Source organism: Tamandua tetradactyla, chromosome 3, assembly GCF_023851605.1.
Source record: "Tamandua tetradactyla isolate mTamTet1 chromosome 3, mTamTet1.pri, whole genome shotgun sequence".
NCBI classification, from domain to species: Eukaryota; Metazoa; Chordata; class Mammalia; order Pilosa; family Myrmecophagidae; genus Tamandua; species Tamandua tetradactyla.
In genome coordinates, this window is record NC_135329.1 from 184,946,930 (window position 1) to 184,973,276 (window position 26,347).

Sequence of the window (26,347 nt, forward strand, 5' to 3'; positions counted from 1 at the left end):
AAAGCTCTATATGCAATGCAGAGGAACCGGAAATTATATGTAGTAATACTAAAATAAGTGGATCATTCATGGATATGCTATTCATCTCATGGAAAGACAGACAGAAAAAATAGATGAAGAGGTGTGCAAGGGTATTCTGTGGTCGAATTCTTGCCTGCCATGCAGGAGTCTTGGGTTTGATTCCCATCCCATGCACTTCCCCCCACCCCCACAGAAAATTTCAATAATGGTGCTGCATTAACAGGATACTTACATGGAAAAAAATGAAGTATGACCTCCGCTATATAGAATCCCCCCCCAAAAAAAGCAGACCAAAAATGTAGTTGATATACTTTCAGTTAAAATGAAATAAATTTGAATTTTAGATTTGGCATAGAACATATGACAATGTATGTGATCCTGTTGCTTGGCAAAATTAGTAATGTGCATGTTTATGTTAATAATGGATATAATTTAATGTTGGTAGTTAGCTGCCACAAAAATGTCATTGATTTTATATGGCTTCAGTTAATTTAAGGTTCCTGTTCTTTAAGTGGGTTTGAGGCTTGAAAAACCCAGCAAAAAGAAAATAAAGACAATTGAGTATGAGTAAAGTAAGTTAATTGTTAAGCTGAAGAAATATTAAGAGGAAATTAAACAGAGAGAAAGTTAAGGGCCATAGTAGCCTTTGATTTTAAGGTACTGGGAATCTTTTTTTTTTTATTATTGTTTGATAAAGAGAATTTTCCATAAGTTATTAAAATACAGTACCTTTATTGACAGCTTTTATTCTTAGAAACAAATTGAGAACATAACAGTCTAGGCATAAAATAAATCTTATGTTGGTATATGCTGAGGAATATATATATACAATTCAGTATCTGACTGCTAATAGTTCTCATTTTCTGCATGCAGTTATTAGATTCTAAAGTTGAATGTTTGGAGAGGATAAGTCACGAACTCTAGTTAAATGTTAATGGATTGAGTGACATAATTTAAATCCAAGGCCTTATCCATAGGAATGTGAATAAAGCACATTTGTTTGGCTTTTTATGGCCACTATGAAAAGTAAAGGAAATGAAACTATAAACAACTTTGCTCAAATATTGGCATAACTGAGGCTGCTTTGTAGAAGTCTAGAACCATATTTATTGTTGGTGAAGTTCTGTTTAATTTACCCAGCCCATCTAGATTATAATTGAGTTTTAAAAATGTGCTTGGAGATTTAGGAAAAATGTGGGGAGAGAATTCTAAGTGAGTTCATTTTGATGTGTTTTAATTTTCTGTTGTTTTTAAAGGTCTGGTACAGTATATGTTTAATTTTTCTAATCCATACTTAAGGCCTTAGCACATAATAAACATGGTGCAGTTTGCTTTTGCTCTAATATCGATTCTCAGGTTCATGGACTCATGGTTACCCAGAATAAGATCCAGAATTCCCAGCCTCCTTGCAATTAGATGTGACCGTAGGACTAATTTCTGGCCAGTAGTGTATGAGAAGAAGTGATGTGTGAAACTTACACCAGCTACTTAAAAGAACGGAGTATGCACTTCATCATTCCTTCCTCCTTTTTACCAGTGGGAATCCAGACCTAATGGCTGAAGTCTCAGCAGTTCTCTTGGAACGTGAAATAAACTTGTAATGAACTATTTTGTTTAAGCCACTGCTATTTGGAGGTTTTCCATTGCCTACAACCTAATCTATTTATTATTAGTATACAAAGCTTAGCAACTTACATTTCCTTTTAAGCCCTCTGAAATGTCCTTTTATAAAGTATCATTTTTATAAATAACTTTTATGTTGAAATTGATATGAAAGTCATTTACCAAGTCCTATCAGTTCTAAATCTGACTCATGCTTCAAATCCATCCATTTCTCTTTCTGTACAGGACTATATTATTCCAGTTTCCCATCATCCTTGATCTCAATGACTGCAGCACCTTCCTGCATCTATTCTTGTTCTGTAAAAGCCAAGAGAACAAAGTACCTGGAACAATCTTTTCAACATACACTCTATTCTTGATATTTCTGTGCTTAAGACCCTCTGTGCCTTTTATAGCATTCTTAATGAAGTCCAGAATCCATAAGCTGTGCTTCAAGACCACCCTTGATCTGACCTGTGCCTGACTGTCCTCCAGGCGCATCTTGTGTTTATGGCCTTGGGGTTATTGCATGTTTTCTCTTTGTCTGGAACACTCTCCCCCTCCCTGCCAAGTCCTCCCTCCTCCCTACCATTTCCCTTAACCAAGTCCTGCTCATTTGTTCATTCTCAGATTTCATGATTAAGCCTTCTCTCATCTTTTGGTCCAAGTTACATACCCCAATAGCACCCTGTACTCCTCGCATTTATATGTAACAGTTTAATGCATATCTCCCCCATAAGATTGTAACCTGCAACAGAGTCAGTCCTATTTCTGACTAGAACCCCATCACCTAGTGCAGAGACTGGTACAGGTGCTTAAAGAATATTTGTTGAGTGGTCCTTTGTTCTGTTCTCTGTTCCCTAAAAAAGCATTGGGGACTAACTGACATCCCAAGTGTGGTAGTTAGATTCAGTTGTCAACTTGGCCAGGTGAAGGCACCTAGTTCTGTTGCTGTGGACATGAGCCAATGGTACATGAACCTCATCTGTTGCTGATTACATCTGCAGTTGGCTAGGAGGCGTGCCTGCTGCAATGGACTTAATTGCCTGGTGCTTAAATGCAAGAGCTCAAGGTAGCACAGCCTAAGTAGCTCAGCACACCTCATCTCAGCACTCGCAGCTCAGCCCAGGCCTTTGGAGGTGCAGAAAGTAATCACCCCGGGGAAAGTTGTTGGAACCTAGAGGCCTGGAGAGAAGGCCAGCAGAGATCACCCTGTGCCTTCCCACATAAGGAAGAGCCTCAGTTGAAAGTTAGCTGCCTTTCCTCTGAAGAACTAATGAAATAAATCCCCTTTTATTAAAAACCAATCCGTCTCTGGTGTGTTGCATTCCGGCAGCTAGCAAACTAGAACACCAACCAGAGTCCAATTTATCAAAATCTTATCCATCCTCTGGATCATTAAAGTTGTGCATTTATGCTTAATTTCAATTAGATATTTGCTTGTTTGGTAATCATAGACTAGACTTAAGCTATAGTTATTTGTTTAAAAAATTCTAATGTGGTATTTGTGAACACATTCTAGGAACTATGAAGCCTCTTAGAGAAGTTTTATTATAATAAAGCGTCTATTTAAAAGCCACTTATCACAATTTACTTCATCCCAACAGAGCAGGAATTTCTGGAGATTGTGGCTGGTGAATTATTCCTTTTTGCAAGCAGAATGTCTGGCACATAATAGGTATTTAACACATGTGCTGTAACTTAATATGTGAGTTTTTGAACATAGGTACCTTTGGCTTCAAATCCAGAGTCTGCCCCTCATCAGCTATTGGGAGATCAGGAATTTATCAAGTCTCAAGTTTTATAAAACAGGAATAATACCAGTCTCATTGGAATATTGTGGAAATTAGTGAAGATGATTTACATAGTAGAAACTCTAATTGTTAGCTATTATTATGACCATTCAAGTTCATATTTCTCCATCCCTTCTTACCACATATGATTGGGGTTTAGTTCTTTGTTGCTTTGAAGCCGAGTGATACATATTTGATAAAGACAAGGCTTAACATTAAAGAAAAGACAAGACTTATAAAGGAGTATTGAAGGCACATCACAGTTTGGGTTATTGTGCCCCATTCCTCCTTCCTCCCCATTCCGTGCCTACCAAAAATAAATAATATGTTGACAGGTGCAAAGCAGCAAGACAAGGGATGGAATCATGGTAAATCACCCAAAATCACCAGACAGGCCTGGAAACTATATGCATTCTAAATTACACCACCTGATGTCATTCTCCTCTCAGAAAGTATGCTGGCTTGGGGGAGATGTTAAGAGCTCAGCCATCTCCCATGAGGCTTATCAGCAATGCAGATTTTTCTGTGTCTTTCAGCTTCCTGACCAACCAGCTGCTCTTAGCCTCCCAGCTGGCTTAATAGGATTTATCTTTTTTATAGCCTGCTTCCGGGGCCTTTCACCGCCAGAACAAATACTGGGTAGACTTTTCTCTCTCTTAGTATCAAAATCCCTATCAATCTCCAAAGTTACAAGGGTCTGTTATTGCCTGTCTTAAAGAAAGGCAAATATCTGAGGAATTAGTGTCAGCCCTCTGCCCCTTCCTAACAGATGTCATCTTTTTCAGGAGTTCTTTAACAGACATCCTTGCAGAAGAAAGCATTCCAAAACCCGTGGTAGGGGAGGGGACCAAGGTGAGCAGCTGCCCTGAATTTGCAGGCTCTCTAGTGTTGGTGCTGCCCGGCTACCTGATTTCAGTGGCTTTGCTTTTCTTTGTTTGCAGAAGTAACCTTGACTCCATCAGTTGAGCCACAATTGTGGTTCTGTAACCTCTCCTGCAGGTTAAGGTTTAAGTTTTACATGCACAGATTCGTGCTCGTTTTTCTTTTTCTTTTTCTTTTTTATGACTAAGCTACACATATTTGTTGACAGGCTAAGAGCTGAAGTCACGCTGGGACTCAAGCAGATCTGAGTTCAAGTTTAGGCTTTTCCCACAGCCATGTGCTTTTGGCCTAGTTCCTCTGTGGGAATGATTTTCTCATCAGTAAAGTTTGATAATACTAACCTCATAGAGTTATTGTGAAGAATAAATGAGATATTGATTGTCAAGTATGTAACAAGGAATTTAGCCAGGCACTTAGAAATGGGCAATAAATGATGGGTAATATCTAATCATTTTTATTTATATTTATTTTTTACGTTTATTTTCATTTAGTGATGGGCAATAGTTTAAAGTTTGGGGAAGGCAGTTATTTTTTTTTCTTTCTTTTTAGTCATAAATCTGTAGAATTTTATGTTAGGGACATTAATGAAGAGGTATCACATTCCATTCTACATCGTATGTGAAAAAAAATTTTATTTTAGGCTTAATTCCAATCATGAATTTTTGTTGATCTAGAAAGATAATGCTACTTATTTTTGTGAAATATTTAGTGATCTTTGGTACATAAAACATTGCTTTAAAAATTGTAAGTTGTTATTTATCATTTATAAAGAGAGCATCTATGAATTATGTCTGAAATGGAGTGAGCCTGGAAATCAATATGCTATAGAGGCTTGCTCCTGGGAGTTTTTATTCCTTAATGTTCTCTTCATTGGTCACTAATGATTTACCAGGTGTGTAAATGAGAAGAATGCTGATTTATCCCAGGTTCTATCAATAATGATTCTTGCGTCTACTACAAATCAGTTCTGGGAGGTCAAGTCACATGTGATTGGCAATGTAGTTTTCTGTGATATTAGGACCAGCAGATTAGAAAGGATAAAAGATATTCAGCATCTTGGTCTCTTTTAAGGAACACTACTTATATATTTAAAAATAAGTCTTAATTTTTAAAAAGCATCCATTTTGTTTCTACAAGCTAAAATTAAATTAAACAAAATATCTGTGTAATGGTATTTAAGGAAGGAGGTGGTTTATTTCTTTGGTGTAAACTCTTGCAAGCTTCAAGGTTCAGCTTACTTTGTGTGTGGAAAATCTACCTAATTTATACAACACCTGACTCAAATACATAATGTTTTCTAAACTGCTTGCTCACCTTTTGAATTTTAACTAGTTCAAAAAGGAATTTACCAATATGCCTTACCTTCAGTTTTTCAGCTTAAGCAAGCCTCAACTATTTCTTTTTATTTTTTTTATATACCCCCAAAATTATACAAATGAACTTTCTGTTTAAAATAAAAAGTTGGGGGTATTCGTTTCTTATTGGGGTTGAAATTATCACTGGCTTTTTAAAAACAAATATAAAACTCAAGATTTTTTCCTTCAAACATATTTAGGTAAAATTAGCAAAGGTTGCAAAGATGCAGTGGCCTACTGATTCAGTAATAAACTAAATGCTGCTGAACACTGCTTGCATTTGATTTCACACTCTTCAGGTAGGCCAGGAGTTACCCCAGACTCTCAGCCATCAGAAGGGGGCGCCGTTATAAGCGTCCTGGACTGGCATCACACCACTTTGAAGAGCTGATTTTAATAGAAGGTGAATTCAGAAAGAAATCTTAAATTTACATTACTAGTATTGATAATATTCACCTCTCCCCAAAAAAGTACATGTTCACATTGGGTGTCTATTTTAACAACAGGAGCCACTCTTCTGGCAACTGAAAGAGACCAAGAACATTCCAGGTTCTCCTAAGAACCTGAGTGGATTCTGAGCATGCAAAAAATTGGCCTGTCCCTCCAAGGGGGCTTCTGTAAATGTGAAGAACTACCTGCTTATGGGGTTGGAGCCTGCTTCACTGAAGTGAAATTTACAAATTGAAATCCACTATCAAATTTTAAAATGGCATCATAGCTTGGCTTGTTATCTGGAAAGAGGAGCCAGGCTTGTCAGAGATGCTCTGGTGATCACAAATCCTGGGAGGAGGTTAATGACTCTCAGGCAGACATCCCAAGCTCATAAATCAATAGTTTGAAGTGAGGCGATGGATGACAGAAACTATTTAACAATAAATATCAAAGAAAGAAGACATCCTTAAGAAAAAGAACCACTGACCGTACAGCTTTTAATCCATAATCTGCAGAGTGGGGGTGGGTGGTTGCCCCAGTTTTTAAACATCTTATGCCCTTTTCTCTTCTCTTTGTAGCCTCTTTTTAGCCACCTAGCATTATAGCCATAATTTTCTACATTTTTGGAGAATATACCATTTTTGGAAGATAACTCTTCTTTTTAGTAACTACCCCAATCTTTTTATCAGTGAAACAATCCACAATTGCCATGAGTGGTTCAAAGTTGATCTAACAACCTAAGGAATGTGTGTGCTCCAGTGGCAAGAAAACATATTCAGAAAAGTTTGTATAATTCCAAGTATACAGCCACAGTTTCCCTGGTTTTGCTGGACAAAGATGTGAGCAATTGCCTGGGGGCAACATGGTACACATTCCAGCTAGCTTGAAGGTTCTGCCCTGCTGAGCTGTGGCAGGTTCGTTGTCTGCTGGAGAGTTTTGTTTTAGTAACATGAGTATTCACTGGTTTACTTAGGTTTGCAATAATTTACCTCTGAAATTCATTGAATCCCACTGGCTGTGAGAAGGAAAGAAAGCAAAAAGAAGCCTCTGAATGAAGGTGCAGGAAACAGGATGAGCAGACATTTGCTCTTACAGTACTTGCCTTTGTTTAATCATAGCTTCAATTCACTATTCCTAGTAGTACTTATATATTTATTAAGTCTTTACCCAGTGCCCTTGACATAAGAATGCTGCACAAATTCCCATGTTAATCTGCCCTAATCCAGATGAGCTAATTTAGTAGTCAGTTAACTAAAGTGATTGTCACAAAGGGAATTCAGTGCCCTATCTACATAATCATAAATCACAGCAAAAGAGACTTTACTTCTGGCTTTAAGAATCATACCAACATTCTTTTTTAATGATACCTTTATCATCTGGTATGAACACTAAGAGTTAAGATATAATCAATTCTGTTATATACAACATGGATGGATCTTGAAGACATCATGTTAAGTGAAATAAGCCAGACACAAAAGGATAAATATCATGTGAGCTCACTGATATGAAATAATTAAATAAGCAAACTCACAGAGTCAGAATCTAGAATATAGGTTACTAGGGAATGGAGTCGGGGTAGAGAATAAGAAATTAAAATTAAGGTTTGAAATGTACAGGGTTTTGGACAGTGTGATGGTGGCTCAGTGGCAAAATTCTTGCCTGCCATGCAAAAAAGTAAATAAAGTTTAAAAAATGTGCAGAGTTTTTATTTGGGACGATGGAAAAGTTTTGGTACTGGATGGTAGTGATGATAGCATAGTGAACATAATAGCACTGAATTACATATTTGAATGTAATTTTAGATTATAAAAGTATATATGTATAGGGGCGGGCCGCGGTGGCTCAGCGGGCAAAGTGCTTGCCTGCTATGCCGGAGGACCTCGGTTCGATTCCCGGCCCCAGCCCATGTAACAAAAACGGAGAAACAGAATACAATAAAAACAAGAAAATGTTTAAAAGATGTTTCCCTTTCTTCCTTCCTTCCTTCCTTCTCTCTGTCTTTCCTTTAAAAAAAAAAAAAAAAAAAAAAAAAGTATATATGTATACAATTGGAAGTAAAAGAAGATCCTTTAAAATGTCACTATATGCTCTACCTTTGAAAACTTTTTAAAAAGGATTTCCATAAAATTGCCTTTCATATTTCATACAGGTAACCTATAAGGCTAGTATGTTTTATGGAAAGTAGCTGGGATCATTCCATGTTGTGTACCCAGGCAGGCCCTGTGCACATACTTCTTGTTTGTGAGAAGAACACTATTAGTTTTTTCTATTGCTTAAGCAAAAATAACAAATAATTATCATGCTGTAAAGGAAAATACTGATAATTATAGTTTGCCAGGCATGTTGTATAAGCAGACAGGAAAACCAAAGTTTTGGTGTTGGCAAATCCCAAAACAGAATATTTCTGCAGACTGAAATAAACTCCCACGACTAATGGCCTCCCAATAGAAATGCTAAAAACTTCAGGGGCTTTTCAAAAAGACTGCACAGTTATGGTGCATTATACTGATCAAAGTAATGGAGATTTTAAATATAGTAAAGAATTCACCTACTCTGTTGCAGTTAGTACAGTAGAAATATACTGACTGTTATCTATGATTATGTATATATGTATATATATATATATATATAAGGGTAAAGTGAATAAGTAGCTCTGAAAATAAAATATTCAGATGGGGTAATTAGACTTTTTCTAGATGACAATTTAAAAACGCATTAGAATTTTTTCTCATGAACATATTTTGGTATGTGTTAATTCAGTTTTTTTAGATAGTTTATGTGACTTTCAGGCAGCTTTATTGGAAAGAGATTTAATCAAAATTAGTTCCTTTACAGATAGCATATATAAGAGAATCTCATTATCCAACAACATTGGTATCAGTAAAGGAGGATTTAAAGTGAATCTTCCTAAAACACAGATCAAATTTTTAAAATACAATGAAAAAAAGTTTGAGGCCATCTTTAGTTTGAAAAATTAAAGCTAGGCATTATAAGAATGTACTTACACATAGAAATATTTACATTAAAAGTGCAGCTAGAGGCTAATCCTAAGACCAAAGAAAGAATCAAATGTTTTTTATTTGGGCTGGAATAGTTTACTCCCCAAATTTTATTAGAATTCGGTTCTACATCCTTACCATTACATTTACTTTTTTTTACCTTGCTCTTAAAATGGCTGTTTTTTAAAAATATTCAAGAACTTAAACAAGTTTCCCAAGGTATTTTATAATTATTGTAATATACAAATAACTGTCTGTTAAATTAAATACTGTGTCTTCATCCTTGTGGGTTTTCCTTCTCCCTAGGTAACTAGTCTAACTCTGCCTGATTTTCATTTTTTCATGACTTTGGATGTTATTTGAGCATTTCTCCAATATTGCTTTCATACTCTTCATGAAAGACTTAGAAATTTCAGTTTGCAATTGAATGCTATCAAATTTGCATTGTTTTGTGAGATATTAACATATTCAGGCAATCATCCAGGGATAAACCGAACTGCAAAAGTCTTGACCTTAGAGGTTAAGAAGCTAGGGTTAACCAGGGATAGATAGATGTACAGGTGGAAGCTCACTTCAATTAAGTTTTCTAGTGATTATGTTTGTGTTTTGATGAAGGGTCTCAATAGAAAATACATTTTACACATTTGAGAAATTGTCTTTATCACTCAAAGTGATAAAGCCTTTTCTCTAAGAAAGCATCTATTTGGTTGACACTACCACAGAGGACTGTAAGCAGTAAATTATCCAGACTTTTTGGTTTCTTGCTCTTTGGGGAAACTATTTTAAGACTCCTTCTATGTGTCCATGGAAAAAAATATAAAATATGCCAGATATGACAATGCATTTAGTTTTTAAGAACAGCAAAAGGGCAAGTTGTTCCTCTTAGTGTTATCATTTAAGAATGAATGGGAAAATTTGAGTTAAAAATATAGTAGGTTAACTTCCCCAGTCTAGTTAGCATCTCTAATAAGTTGGGCATACAGAGGAACTTTAGAAAAATCTGTACAAATTCCTTCCTTTCCTTTGAAGATATAATTTAGAATGCAACAAATAATCATGACATTTAATGGTTGAGCTCATGTCTATGAGTCACTTGCCTTTGCATCTATGAAACTGTCTTTTCTCTTGGGAGCTTAATAACATCATAATTAAATTGTCACTTGAAGAAACAGTAACAATAGCCAGAAAATCAAAAGCTTACTCAAGTGATGTGTGGTGAAGAAGAACTGATAACTTTATTTTAAAGGGACTCCTGAGTATAGCTTTTATGGTATCCTTTAACATCATATTCCTATTAAGCGCTAGCAAAAATATTTATTACCTGAAATGAATTTTGAAATTGTGTTTTACTTATGTTAAAAATTTTTTATTAAAAAGTTGTGGATTTACAAAACAGTCATGCAAAAAATACAGGATTCCCATATTCCTCCTCCTGCCACCAATTATTAACACCTTGCATTGGTGTTGGACATTTGTTAAAATTGATAAAAGCACAGTTTTATAAGTTTTATTTTTAATGAACAGAAAACCTTACTGCATCTGCCAGTATGTATAATATAGTAACCACAAAAACTCCTCTACTCACCAACAGTTCTCTATGTTACCCAGTACATGCCCAAGGTACATTGCCAAGTAGATAGGATTCTACTTTCTAATAGAGTTGGGAACCATACAACTAATGGATGCAGTTTAACATTTAAAATATTTTTGAAAGTTGAGGGATGTTCTTAATATTTGATGTTGTTTTTTTCTTCAGTATCTTAAGAAATACATTCTGAAATAAAGGGAGAAACTGTTCCATTGATTATAGATTTACATGAACTAGTGAAGAGATACTATAAAATTTGACCCAAGGGTCAGTCCATATCAAACAGATTGTGAAAAATGCTGAATTATTCCCTCTTTCTTAATGGCCTTTAACCTATCCCTATATGGCTTACCCCAGTGGGTGTACACCAGCACTGGACTCTGACCAATTCTAGTACCCTATTACTCTGGAATCCTCCTGAAAGACCCAGCTAAAAGTTTATTGGTTAAAGCCTGCTACTATATCTAGCTATGATCTTGTTATTTCCTTTGCTGTCAGAACTTTTCTAATATGTTCACTCTATCTATTGCCTCATTTATTATCTATCCCATTCTGTTGTTAATCTTTTGCTAGATGGCGTCTTTCACCCTTTTGCTTGCTGAAAATGTTTTTGGTAAAATCTCTTGAAATGGTTTCACAAAAAATTGAATGGTTGCCTCTTTGTCTTCATGCTGAATGGCCTCTCCTGGTGATAGCAGTTGCAGTAGAAAGAATATTGTAAACCTGATTTTAGTCTTGTCTTTGCCTTCCATTATTGACTGTGAGATGTTGGACAGGTTTTAAAACATCAAAATATTGATACAAAGATTAAATACTGTACACTTATATAAAAATAAGTTATTAGTAGCCACCTATTCCTCCTTGACTTCTCTTTCATTAGATTTTGCAATCCCAGATTGTCTCGTTTCTTCATATTTTCTTTGCTGGATTTTCCTCATCCTGCCACTCTACCATTAGCCTATCCTAAAACATTCTGGCCCTTGGTCTACATATATTTGAGTTCATTCATTCATTTCACTTCAAGATTAGTCTTCCTAAAATGCAACTATTTATATTATATCTTAGCCTGAAACCTCCAAGAAATTCCTGCTACTACAGAAATAAGTGTACATTCCTTCAATTAGGATTCCAAGCCTTCTGTCATGTGGTCTTGTATTTGTTTCCTGGAGCTACCATAAAGAAACACACAACCTACTTTTCATTATCTCCCATTGTATCCTTTGTACCAGTCAACTGTAATTCTCAATGACCCATCCTACCCTGCATCTGTTCTTAAGCCTCTGCCATCTTCTCCACTTTGGGTATCTTTTTTTACCCTTCAAGTGCTGCTTAAACAAACTATATGTGCTTTTACAAAAGTTCATTTTAAATAGCATAATCTCCAGAATAATTGAAATAGGATGTTATCTTTCCTTTGATTCAACACAGCTCTTAATTTGGACTTCTGTACTTTTACCCTATGTTTTGTGTTATGGTTAATTACCATCCCAGTTATGATTATAGCAGCAACTTGAAATCAGGGAGAATGTTTCATACATTTTTTTCTAGAGGGTTTTAAGTGGGCAGGGTATATAATTCAGTATCTAATATACAGTAAAAGATAAATAAATAATTGAATGAGTATTCTGAATATTTGTGCCATTATAAAAACATTTTCTTCTGCTTGGGCTTAAGTCTGTTTAGAAAAATCTTAAACCTGTAAGATAAAGCCTATATTTATTGAAACAATTTTAGGTTTTAAAATTAAAACCATGAATTAACAGTGAACATAAGTCATTGATTTTTTCAACAGCTCTATTGAGATATAATTCACATACCAAAAAATTCACCCTTTTAAAGTGATCTTTACTGTATTCACTGAGTGTATACAACCACCACCACTATCAATTTTGGAACATGTTCATTACCCCAAAAAGAAACTACATTTCCATTAGCAGTCACTTCCCATTTTCCCCTCCTCACCTAACCTAGGCAACCACTAATCCACTTTCTCTTTCAATTGTTTTGTGGTTCCTAGACATTTCATATAAATGCAATCATATATTGTGGCTGGCTTCTTTCACTCAACATAATATTTTGAAGGTCCATCCATGTTGGAACATATATCAACACTTTATTTATTTTACGGCTAAATAATTTTCCATTATTTGCTTTTACCACATTTTGTTAATCCATTCATCAGTTGATGGACATTTGGGTTATAGAGTCACTGATTTTTAAAATTGAAAGGGAACCCAGTGATTATTTCATCAAATGTTCCCCTTTTAAGAGTGGAAAAAATGAGGCTTAGAGAGGTATTCTTAGCCCTTTACCTACACAATTATTGAGTTTCTCAGTTTTCTAGGTTCTATGTTGATAACAATATAAGATAAGCGTGCCTTCATTCTTTTATTCGTCCTTCCATGGAGTTAATAAATACTTATGGAGCATAAAACTTTCTGAGCTGAATAAACAAAAATTAATTATGGTCCCTGCCCCTCATGAAGTTTACAGTTCAGTGGAGAATAAGTTTTTAATGAGATAATCATGCAAATAAATGAAAAATTAGAACTATGGCAAGGGTTATGAAAGAGAGATTCAGGAATTGACGAAGCCAGGGAGGAAAATGTAGTTGTGATCTATGAATAACTGACAGTTAACTAGGCAAATAGAATAGAGAACATTCCAGGCAGACCAAACACACATGCAAAGAACCTGTAGCCCTGCAGGAGTTTGTCTTATAAGTGAAGCTAGCATTCCAGGAGAGCAGAGGGTGAAGGAAACATGACGCAGGAGGAGTCTAGAGATGATCATAAAGCCAGATGACATGATCTTCCAGGACAAGGACAGGGTTTTAATCTTTGTCCTAAGAGCCCTAGATCATTGAAGTATTTTAATCTCAGAAATAACACAGTCAAAAAGAAAATATGTATTGTCTCAGATTTTTAATGAAACCCTACTCCTCTCCCAGAGCTTAGTTGTGTTAAGAAGGATAAAACCTGCTAGATAATAATATATCTGTTCTACCAAAACTTGTGACACAGTCTGTGGCATTTAAAGTTTTCTTTTAATATGTTTACTGAATTCTTTGTTATCCAAAGTAGAAACTTGTGTTATTTTCACAGAATCAACAACCTCCTGCTTAGAATTCTCCAGAGCAATTTTGTAAAGAACCATTCTTTCCAACCTTCCTACAAAATAAGTAATCAAAGCTACTTCAGAAGTAATAAATAAGTATATTAAAGGTCACATTTTCTTCCTTGTACAATAACCATGTTTTACGCTTGCAACATCTAAACTGTGAAGAAAAATTTCTCTAAATTGCAAGTGGTTAATGCCTAGCTATTTAGCCCAAATGCTTTTAGCTTGAGGTCGATTGGCTCCCAAGGGGATTGTGAGTGGGACCTGTGCAGTTTTTGTACACATAAAAGGCGTGCCTTATGGGCATGAATTCAGAGCTTTCACTTGTCTGTCTCTCTCTTTCTCTCTCTCTCTCTCTCACACACACACACATGCACACACATAAGTTAAAAAAAAAGGATTTTTTAAACAGGAAATTAATAGAGAAAAATATTTGGTCTTGTTTTGTTTCACTTAGAATGTGATTCCAGTGTTACAGGCTTCTTTTATGTTCAGCTTGATCTCATAAATTAAAACAATGATCAAAAAAAATTTATTCTGGACACCACTGACCCACTAATGAAGTTACAGTTAAGAACAATAGCAATGAACATTAATAATATAACTCCTCTTACTAAACCAACATCCATGTTGAGTGCTTATGGAGAATGTAGACTCCTGGATATGACCCCAGTCCCCCCGTGCTCCTACCCAAGATCTGTGGAATCACAATCTCTGGAACTGAACTTAGGACTCTGAATTTTTAACCAGGTCCCCAGGTGAATCTGATGCCCATTCGTGTTTGGAAAGTGCTATAGGGCATAACAGCAGCACTCTTTCTCTGTTTAACATTTTTACAAACCAACTTTACCCAGTTGATTGAGTTATACAATACCAGTATCTGTTAATAAACACTGAATATGTGTCAGACTCTGTACAAGAAACTTTCCGTGACCTATCCCTAGTTCTTAAAATAGTTCTATGGGAAAGTAGAGGTTATTATCCACAATTTATAGTTGAAGAAATTATGGCCAAATGAAGTTAATATTTCACATAAAGATCTGGCTAGTTCCAATGTCTTTCTTCCCTGTCATATAAACTTGTGCTGTGATTGTTATACTAGTTTCCCACTGCAAGAAGTATCTGGGGAAAAAAAATTAAAAGTTATATATTAGTCTGTAACAACCAGTGTCAGCATTCACTGAAACCCATGGTCAGCGACAAAATTACAGATTTATAATGAGCAAAGTATAGCACATGCACCTCTCTTGCTAAACACAACTGTCTGTCACTTTTCTAAAAGAGGCTTCCGGAGGTAACACTTCACAGGCAGGAATAGTGTGAATATGAGGAAATTACTGCAAGTTATTACAATTTAACAAGCAGAGAATATAAAGGAAAACCAAACCAAACATCATGTAAAGTAACCTTAAATCCTTCCAACATGTCTCACTGCCCGCCCAAAAGTAATGATGCCAACAGAAACAGGAGTGAAAAAAGCTCTGTGTAACCCAATAAAAAGGTAGAAGAAAGGTCTGTTCAGCTGCTTAAAATATGAACTTTTACAAAATTTTTGCCTCAGAAAAAATGATTCTCTGACATTGTGTGCTATACCGCATGAATTGTGTTTCACTTTATGTAGCAGTTTTATTGGACACTGATAACGGAATAATTCAATTAAAACTCCTGACAGTCTTCTCTATTTTCAAGGCTTTTACTGGAAAATAGTTCAAAGCTCTTTCTCAACATAATATAATCAATTCTTACAGTATTTTGAGAGTGACAAAACCCCACATTTTGTAGTTATTATTCTAGTTGTAATTAAAATATATCTGCAATTAAGTTGTGAAATCTTTAGAATAAGAAATTTAACTTGACAAATTACAAGCATGTATGCCTGTAGCGGCATATATGGGCAGGGAATCCTAGAACTCCCAGAAATTTTATTTTTATCTTGTAACTTTTATTTCTTTCAAGAATCAAGAACTTTCATATTTACCAGTGTACCCTGAAAAGTATGTATTCTGTGAATATACATAAAGTTTGCACTCTTAGTAGTCATTGGAAAACTTAGCCTGAAGGAAGAAAATTTTCAAAGTGTGAAGATAAAGAATTTCATGTTGATGGTTTAACTAACAGCTCTGATACATTGGCTAAATTCCTTAAGCAATGGTACATAAACAAGGAATAAAAATACAGGAAAACTCTGAACTGACCTTAGCAACTTCACGAATCACGGAAACTGCTCTGGGGTTAGAAAACAAAGTCAGTTTGGGAGAATCAGTAAAAACATACTCAGAAAGTGTGCTAATGGGTGGGAAAATAAAAAAAAAAAAAAAAGAAATTTAACTTGATGTTAGGCTTAATTAAAATAACTTTTTGAATATATTTACAGATTATTTTGGTGGGGGGGGAGGAGAGGAAGGATTATAGTTCAAATAATTTAAGAGAAATAACCACTCATTTGGATAATGTTCAAAGCCAATTTTCCCAGAGATTATGAGCCAAGAATTTTCCCTGGTTCGTTTTGACTGAGTTTGTCTGCTGCTATGTACTGGCCATAAATGCTACTCCCCATGGTTCCTATTAGAAATTGGCTGTGCTGTTCAGCAGGCAGCTATCGAAAGAAATTTGTTAAATGATTAGGAGAACTATTAAGTGGACATATTTAAACTGAAAACTTAGGGATTGTTACATCATGCTACAGATGACCCATATTTGAGAACATGGTGGGAAATAAATAGTAGATATCTTTTGTTATTTCATAGAAGGTGGCTGTGTTGCTAGGGGTGAAATAATGCCAGACAGGTGCCCATGGCGCAGGCTGCTGGCCTTCCAGGAATTGGGAAGTTCCTGGACTTGAGAGGGGAGGTCAATGGAAGCAGGAGTCTCAAAAATTCTGTTTAAACACTGTGGACTATTTATTGGCCTGAAGTAGCTCTAAAAACCATTCTCAGAGTGTGAGTTGAAACCCCATCTCTGAAGCAAACTTTGTCTCTGTAAATACCCAAGGTAAGCTGTTGTAGTCCCAGGGGAATCTAGGGGAACCCAAGCAAAGAATCAGCAACCCTCATGTTCCTTCAGAACAACACTAATTAGAACAGCTGGGATATTCACAGCCTTATTGGCTCCCTTGCTGCTTTTTCAGTCCTGACTTTCAGTTTATTTTCATATGTTTTTGTATAAATCAGACACATGTGGCTTGGTTACAGAAATGGCTACTAGGAGCTTTTAGATCAAAGCCTTTCACAAGTGTGCAATGTCTAGTGTCTAGACCACAGCTCTGGGTCTGAAACTCTTGTGTTAATTTCTGCACCCCTCCTTCCTCCATTCCAACTGCACTTCATCTCAGTGGGGCCTGTTTGCCTAAATCTAAACCAATTAAATAAAGCATAATAATAGAACAGTCTTCTTTTGAAAGAGCACAAAGAAGGAAATAGCAAGGCCACAGACAGAATAATAGAAGAGGGGAAAACATTTCAAAGGCCTCCCCAGCAGAGGATCTGGGTCTGCCTCCTCTGCCTCCTATTTATAGGGAGGCAAACTTTTGTTGTTACCAGCATCTGTACGCCAAGTCCTTCTCTTTTGTTTGGTGAAATCTTAATGCTATATCGTAGTGCATCTTAATATTTCTCTGATTGCTGATGTATCACGCATGCATGAATAATGCTACAGAATTTCCAGAACACCTGGGAATGCTAACACAGCGATGCAGCTTTTATTTTGGTATATTCTCTCAGCCAGTAAGTACTGTTAAGATTAACAGTATTCAATTAAGAGACCCTCACTTTTCAAAATTGGGTTATTACAGGCAATTTCTTTAGTAATAAAATGTTGGGCTGCCACTGTTAAGAAAATAACTTGGGGAGGAAAAGAAAATATTTAAAATTAGCGTGACAGAAGGGGTGGGGGTGGGTGCCAACTTGGTCCCCACTGTGCTAATTAAGTTATCAAGCATTGCCTCTTGAACAATGTGCATCAAAAATGGAGGACCATAATCTGCTGGAGAGCACCCTTAATTGTAAACTCTTGGCGAAGACCCCGATGAGTGGATGAAATTCTTCTGCTTCTAGAGTTTTTTGCTCTTAAGACTGGTTATAAATAAATTTGTCAGATTTCATTTTTCCAAGATAAAGTCAGGTGACTTCAGCACAGCTTGCATCTTCCTCTCTCCAGTATGTTCCCCTTTCTTGAATGCATGCCTTTCCAAATTATCCAGCAGTCAGAAATACCATCCTTAGAGGGAGTGGGAGCTCAGCAAAGACCATCATCAGTCATCTGAATTCAGAATTCTTTAGACCACAGCTGGAATTTGAATTCTTATATTGAACTCAAAAAGAGCCTTGGTGCTCTGTCACCTGGATTCAACCAAATGCCTCCTCGGTGAGATCTCTGTATGCTGCTACAGGTGAACAGATGGCTCTCAGCAGGTGAACTTGGGGCTGTTAGTGCATCAGTTGCTTTCTCATCCTGGCACAATTATTCTCTATTGAGACAGACACTATGTCTTTTGAACTTACAAAAGGCATATGGATGCTAAGCAACACTAAAGAGAAGCACTGAAATACAGAAACCAGGATTAGCACGAACATAGACTTTTGCCCAAGTCACTACCTTGTCTCTTCTTGATGATATATAGTACTTCTAAATAGTGAAGAAAACCCTTTGAAGATTGATATTGACACTTCACAATTATCTACAACTGTCACAAATGATTTTATTTAATCTCTATAACAATTCCATAAAGGAATTCTCAGTAATCTTCTCCATTTTACTGATGATAAAACTGAGGATCCAAAAAGTTACATGGCCTGTCCAATATTTCACAGCCTCTAAATGATAAACCAGGGTTTCAATGCAGCTTCTGAATCCGAAATTTTCATTCTTTTTATTTCAAAGACCAAATTTAATGGAAACCTAGTCAAGTGGTTAGGAAGATAAACCTATCATTCATTTATTCATTAGGCCTTTATTAATCTCCCACCTACAAATCAGGGAGGCAGTAGGTCAGGTATAGCGAGATTTCATTCCTTTCAGCAGAGGAGTTCATACAATCTTCTACAATACATACTGCAGTTTTGTGTTCATTCAACCAATACCTAATGAACAAGTATTTGCTGCCAGACAGAAGTTGTATTGTAGCAAATATAAAAGAAAACGGTCCCCACCCTTCTAGAGTTTTCAGACTAGTCTGGGTGGTGTGGGGCACATATTAAACAAATAAATAATATGCACTGCTGGTGATGGTATAGGAAAATAGTAGGAGTGTTGATTGTAACTACCTCTTATTAGACAATTTAAGAATATGGCAGTGTTATTTGGAGTGCATTGTATAAACTCCTCTGCAGCTTTATTTTTTATCCTGCATACATATTAGTTATCAGTTCAAAATACTATGAAAAATAATTCATATATTTGATAGAAACTGATGACTTCTAGCATTGAACTACAACAGAAAAAAAAGGCAAGAATGTGAATTCCTTTTCATTTCAAGGAATAGCAATCAAGGTGGTTCGTATGAATGCCAAATAACTGATAGAAATTAAAACTTTCTATCAGTGAACAGAGACATCCCTGGGGGTTGTTGTTGAGACTTCATAGAGAAGGAAGCTTCTTTTAACCTATGAGGTGACAAACGTAGAGGAAGGAGGAAGGAGGGGAGAAAAGAAAGTGAGAAAGAAGAGTTCTTTACAGATGGAGAGGAGAGAAATGTGAGGTTGAAATGAAAAGGGCAAACTAGTCTAAGAAGATGTGAGGATTTGTGAAAGTGGAAAGTAGGGGATAGAGATAAAAAACTAGGGTATAGTCTGAGTGCAGAACCCCTTGAGGGTTAGGCCTAGAAATTCAGTTTTTATCATTTTGGCAGAGGAGTTTTGCACTCAAGAGTAAAATCATTAAGTGTATTTTGGCAAGATAGATCTTGTAACAACCTATGAGCCTCCTCATTTTTCTCTGAGTCCCTCCCCAATTTCTTTTCCTTATTCTACATGAACTTGTATATTGCATTAATTTATCCTACCATTTTATAAAGGTTGTGTTTTATGAAAATCAGAAACAAACGAACAGATGGCTTACTGTCAAGCAAAGAAGTGTCCCATTTCTTCAGATTTATTCTGATTCTGAGCCAAAGAAAACAGTGTAATATATAAATAAGTGCAAACACTGACACATATGGCCCATTCTTACCCAAAGTTCTTGATTTTGAACTGCCGATTTTTATTTTACTTATAAAATAAAATGTTTATTTATATTTATGTATGTTCAGAGTTAGCGTATGTTAAAAATTTAGCAAAATGAGTTGTTAATTTTTATCATGAATTCTGTTATTTCTTTTTGACCCTTTTCAACAAGGAAGGAATCTAAATATGACCCTATGGTATCTACTGGACACTTCATCAACCATCATTTGCTGTTGCAATAGGGATATTTACTGCTCACCAAATATCCATTTATCTTCCATGTTTCTCAAACCTTTGCAATTAAGCAAAGCTGTGAGATTAGTTTAGTTGAGTGGACTGTCAGAAGTGTGGTATGTCCCTTCGAATTAAAGCATTTAAGACCTAGTGGCAGGTGCAGTATTCTTGGAGGCCATGTGTTTAGCCTCAAAAAGATGTACCTGGAGTGCTGGGATCACTTCATGGAGGAGGGGCAGCCTGGAGATTCAAGCAACTTGCAAGAGGATTTGTGAAATCAGAATATAAAACTTGGCTGAAACCTCAGAGAGTTAAGTCCAACTTTTCTAAGTCAATCCTTTGTCTTTCACCTATTTGTATCCTATTTTTACCCCTTGAATTATGTTGAGATCCTTTGGACAAGGCTAGATCATTTCTAGTAAGTTAGCTCAACCCAGCCTGCTAGGCCTCATCAAAAGTTCTGAGTATTCATTTAGGGATGAAAGGAGAGAATTGTTTCTTACTGTCTTCCCAGGTTCTCTGGTCAACTAAAAGTCAAATTTTTTGAATAGGTTTTTTGTTGTCTGTCCTCAATTCTTTGGAGTATATATTTTGAAATGCTTTCCCTTTGAAGGAAATGTAATATTCTTCTAAACAGAACTTTGAAAATGCCCCCAAGAAAGGAAGAATTTGGACTCCTCAACTATCAGTGACTTCAATTCACTATGACTTTCTGCTGCTCATGAATAAGTAGTGATAACAAATTACTTCTACACATGTTAGGGAATAAAAATGGTTTAGTACCATGTTAGACCAAATGATTTTTTGCTGGCATCTTTGAAAAACTGCCTGGACAGTGGATATTTTTGCAAGAGTTTCAACAATTCAGTCCTCAGTAGGAGAAATCTTGTTATCCTGGACAAGTGCACTACAGTCCATTAACTTTTCAAAATTGGGTAGAGCAGATTGACAGAGAAAGTAGAGAAACGATGTTGTTATTGTTTATTTGAGAGCAGACTAATAGGCAATGCTGGTCATTATGAGGTTGAGCTTAGCTTTCATAAACACCATTCAGGATTCTAGTAAGTTCAAGCACCTCAGTGTTCTGCTTATCTGACAAATTCTATCAAAACATGAAGTTAAATTACCAAATGATACTCATGCTAAATGTGTTTCAAGGCTAAGTGAAGAGTATGTACTGGACAGATAATCCAAGGAAGATTTTTTATCTTGAATTTTGCTTAAAGAAACATGAGTTCTTACATTAGCTGAGAGAGCCACACCTTAGCTCTGTTTTATCTAAAAGATTATATAATCTACCATTGCATACATTGATCATTAGAACTTGAATGCTGTAAGTGGCAGCATAACTTGCACATAGATATGCCAACATGAATTATATGCAGCCTCAGTGCATTTTATGTACTTTCTATTTATCTGAGTTATCCACTGGTAAAAACAGAGCAAATGTTTGTTCACTGTTTATAGCTGAACAAATGTTTTTCTTGGGTACCTCATTGAAGAATTTCCTTGATTTGTGGTATATGTTTGCATCCTATTCTCTATCATATATAGGCTACCTCTTAATTAGAGGTGTTGACCAATATACTTTGTTAGGTGTTAGCAGTCATGAGTCTCAATAGTGTTTATATGCAGCTCTGAGAGGTTTTGGAAAGTGACATAAGCAAACCATATACAAACGATGAGGTGAGGAAAATGGGAGGCAGAAGTGCAGCTGAGTAAATTTTCAATTTGTTCAAAAGCTGAAGATGGTCAAAAATCATATACTTAGTATTTCTAGCTAACTAAAAGTTGCCATTGGTGAAATCCCACTTCTCAAAGGAATCACAAAGCCCTTATGCATGAAATTATGTCCCTAACCAGAGCTGAAGCGCTAAAATGAACTCTCAATGTCTGTGAATGGCTGGAGTATGATTAAGAGGCTCAGCCACTTTCCAGCTGTGTGATGTTGGGCAGAGCACTTGAATGGCCTCAGTTTTCTCATCTGTAAAGTGGGAATAATCATAGTTCTCTGCATTAGAGGGTGATAATGAGAAATACATGCACTAATATGCATAAAGTGATTGGAACATTGGCGCAAAATAAATGCTGTATAGATATTTGCTAATATTATTATAGGGAGGTTGTGGACACTATGTCTACTACTAAAGCTGTGTCAAAGCAACTTAATCTTTTTGAAATAGAATATAAATGATCACTTCTAATAGTGCAGAATGCATTTAAAATAAGACTGTTCGATTTTATATGCCTTATGGAATAGGCCAGAAGTTGCTTTATTAAAATAAATGACAAATAGTATCTTTCTCATAAAATGAAGCCTAGAAAAAAAGATAGCCATTTAAATCTTTATAGCAAACAAACAAACAAAAAAAAAAGTCAGGATTATGGATAAATGGGGCATTATTTTTAGGATTAATAGGCCTTGGAACCTATTTTAGAACCTTCTAAAAATCATTTCATCTTTTAGCCAATAATTAATGCTTTGAGGATAAAATTATCTTATAAATGTTCAGGGCTAGCAATTCATTTCATTCATATATGACCATTCAATCCATTTTTGGAAAGACTGTAAAAGGCAGAGTATTATTAATTTTAAAATTGTTTTTAGTATCATTCAAATGATGTGTATTCTTCTATATGAGGTGTCAGCAAATGTTTTCTTTAAAGGGACAGATAGCAAATATTTTCAGCTTTGCAAGCTGTTCTAATTTGCTAGCTGCCAGAATGCAACACACCAGAGATGGATTGGCTTTTAATAAGAGGGAATTTATTTTGTTAGTTCTTCAGAGGAAAGGCAGCTAACTTTCAACTGAGGCTCTTTCTTATGTGGGAAGGCACAGAGTGATTTCTGCTGGCCTCCTCTCCAGGCCTCTGGGTTCCAACAGCTTTCCCCAGGGTGATTTCTTTCTTCATCTCCAAAGGCCTGGGCTGAGCTGCGAGTGCCGAGATGAGGTACGCTGAGCTGCTTGGGCTGTGCTACATTGAGCTCTCTCATTTAAGCACCAGCCAGTTAAGTCCAACATCATTCATTGCAACAGGCACACCTCCCCTAGCTGACTGCAGATGTAATCAGCAACAGATGAGGTTCACATGCCATTGGCTTATGTCCACAGCAATAGACCTACGCACCTTCACCTGGCCAAATTGACAACTGAATCTAACTTCCACACAAACCATACAGTTTCTGTTGCACCTACTCAATTTTGGCACTGTAGCATGAAAGAAACTGTATATAACATGGAAATGAATGGACGACTGTGTAATAGTAGCACTTTATTTAGAAAAACAGGCAAGAGGATGGATGTGGTCACTGGACCATAGTTTGACAACTCATGTTCTATAGAATCCCTACTGGGTTTTTTTTTCCTTGTTTTTGCTAGATAAAAGATACACACATATAATGTGTTTGTATACATGCACATATGTAAGTATGCATACTTGAAAATTATGAAAATGATGTCCCTAGTACAAAAAAAGTACACTTTATGGAATTTAAGGAAAATGTGGAATTTAAGAAGAAAATGAAGCATGCTGTTTCTTTGAAACATTTCATTGAAAGCTGGTCTGCCATTTTGAGGGGAATTTTTGTTCTAAAATCAACTAACCAGGTTTAATTTGCTTATAATTAAAACTATCTTAAACTTTTTAAAAATAGCCTAAAGTTATTGTGTATACAATTTCTTTATAATAATGTATATTTCCATATTTGAGGAGCACTGAACTAAAGAATATTAAATAATTCTTTATATTATATATATTTGTAACTAAAGAATATAAAACTTAACTGTGCACAGAGGTGGGCAGTCAAACTTTTCTGAGACAACTGAAATTATTAGAAATGCTAGAGAATTCTAATGTGTTTCTTCTTGCCTGCACAGTTTTCTCTATGAAAAAAAAAAAACAACCAAACATTAATCCTTTCTTCATCTAGGATGCATTAACAAACTTATTTGCTATTCCACATCGTGTGGTAAGCATCACGGATTAAAGGATCTAATACTTGTTAATGCACTTATTACAGCACCTAGCCCAATCAATATATGGTTGTTTTCAATATAACTTGTTTCTCCATATTCATACTCACTTTATTCTCTGAACTGAACCACCTGCTTCTTCTGTTTTTTGAGTTTGTATTTCCTCCTGGGCCTGTAGAGTAACATCTTCCCTGAGGATATGATGGGGTCCACCTTACTAGGGGTGAAATCACACAGACTCCAGAGAAAAACACATAGAGGTACCTAGAGCACACACCTAATTTGAGAGAGCTGAATTTCTAAATGGGCATCACCTCTGCCTCTTGCATTTAGGACACTCTCTTATGTATGTACTCTGAGTAGTGTGCATTCTTTGCAGCTTCCCTAGAGATGAGAATGAAGTAGAAAACCTCATAAGCCATCTAGTAATTCTGTTCATTTCTATGTGCCATTCAGTAAGAAGTGTTCTGTATCTTTTTTTGGTGGAATTTATAAGCAGAAATACCAACTCATAATGACTTTCAGAATTCATAAGGTCAAAATTAGTATAGAATTCTATAGAGAAAATTTAATTGGTTTGTTAATAAAAATCCTCTCCATGCTGTCCTTGAGAGAATCAGTGAAGACTGGGCTAGAAGCCCAATCCTTTAAAGCTTACTAGACTATAATTAACAATTTATCAGAACTAATATATTCTCTTGGGAGATAGTATAATTACCTCTATTTATTAGCTGAAAACATTTTTAAAATGTATTTTTCCTTTAGAAAATATGTACTTCTGAGCATAATACTTCTGAAGCTTAACTGGAGTGAATCTAAAAAGGGAGAAAAAAAGCATTCAACAGTTAGCATTTTTACTGTTGTATTCCTAACACCTAAAATAGTGGCTAGTAGGTTGAAAATGCTCAGCCAATATTGTTAACAAATGGTAAAATCCCCCCAATTGAACACATATATTTTCTCTTTGGTGACATGTTTCTTAATTTATATCATTAGCTTAACATCAGAAGACTAGGTTATCCAACTAAGTACACAAAATTGTTCATCAAGACATTATTATCATAGTGAAAAATTTGAGTCAATTAATCAAGCAGATATTAGATAAGTAATGCATTATATTTAAATAGTGGAATATATGCAGATAGGACATTTCAAATGATGTAATTATTTATTAACATATAAAAACACTTGGAATCATATATATGCACACACGTAGTGTTTCTTGGTAATACGATTAGAAGTGATTTCCATCTATTTCATATTTTGAGCCATTGGAATTTTTACATTGAGACTATATACTTTTATGATCAGAAAAAATTCGTTTTGGAAATAATGATAAGCTGATGAATTGTTGATGAATTTTTTTATAAAAAGTAATAGTGCCTAATGAAATGAAGCTTTTAAATCTAAACTTGAAAAAACAACACATTAAGAAGGAGAAATTGGGCGGGCCACGGTGGCTCAGCAGGCAAGAATGCTTGCCTGCCATGCCCGAGGACGGGTTCGATTCCCGGTGCCTGCCCATGTAAAAAAAGAAGGAGAAATTAACAAAGTTCAAATTAACATATTTTATTTTGTATTGATGCCTCAAACACAATATGATTGGTGCATTTCAGTTTTTCAGACTGCAGAATAGATACTTGCATATCGTTAAAATTAGGACTACATCAAAATAATAGTCAGGACCTGGAGAAATGAGTTTAACTTACTCAAGAAAGTAAAAACAAACAAACAAAAAAAAGCCTAATTATATTTTTGTAAGAATAAAATAGCCAGCTTCTGCAAATATTACCAGGTTAGAAGTTGAAATTAATATCTCTTTAAAATCCTTTCAGAGTTCTTCTCAAATACTATAAATAAGCTGAGCTCTTAATTCTTCTAAACATTTACGTGAAAGCATAACATGCATCAAAATATACCTCTTTCTCTTAGGCTGGAGCATTTCATTACAAAATGACATATATAATGACCAAACAAGCAATCACTCTTTTATGTTTTATTTTCTTTCTAAGTAATTTGATTAAAATCCACTTAACCTGCTTGGGGTTTGCATGGGCAGTGTTAACAGAGATTAAGGTTATGTTTTTCAATGGAAGACCAATTTTAATATTTGAGAAATAATATGTTTTAACTAGAGTCATGGGTGTGTGATATGAGTCTGACTGCAGAGAAGAAGTAAGGCTTGAGTT

At 35.5% G+C, this 26,347-nt stretch overlaps 1 protein-coding gene across 32 annotated transcripts in view; it reads left to right on the forward strand.

Moving 5' to 3' along the window:
* MAP2 (microtubule associated protein 2) overlaps nucleotides 1-26,347 on the forward strand; it is a 331,538-nt gene that overhangs the window by 196,804 nt on the left and 108,387 nt on the right. The gene's annotated exons all lie outside the window — the stretch shown is intronic.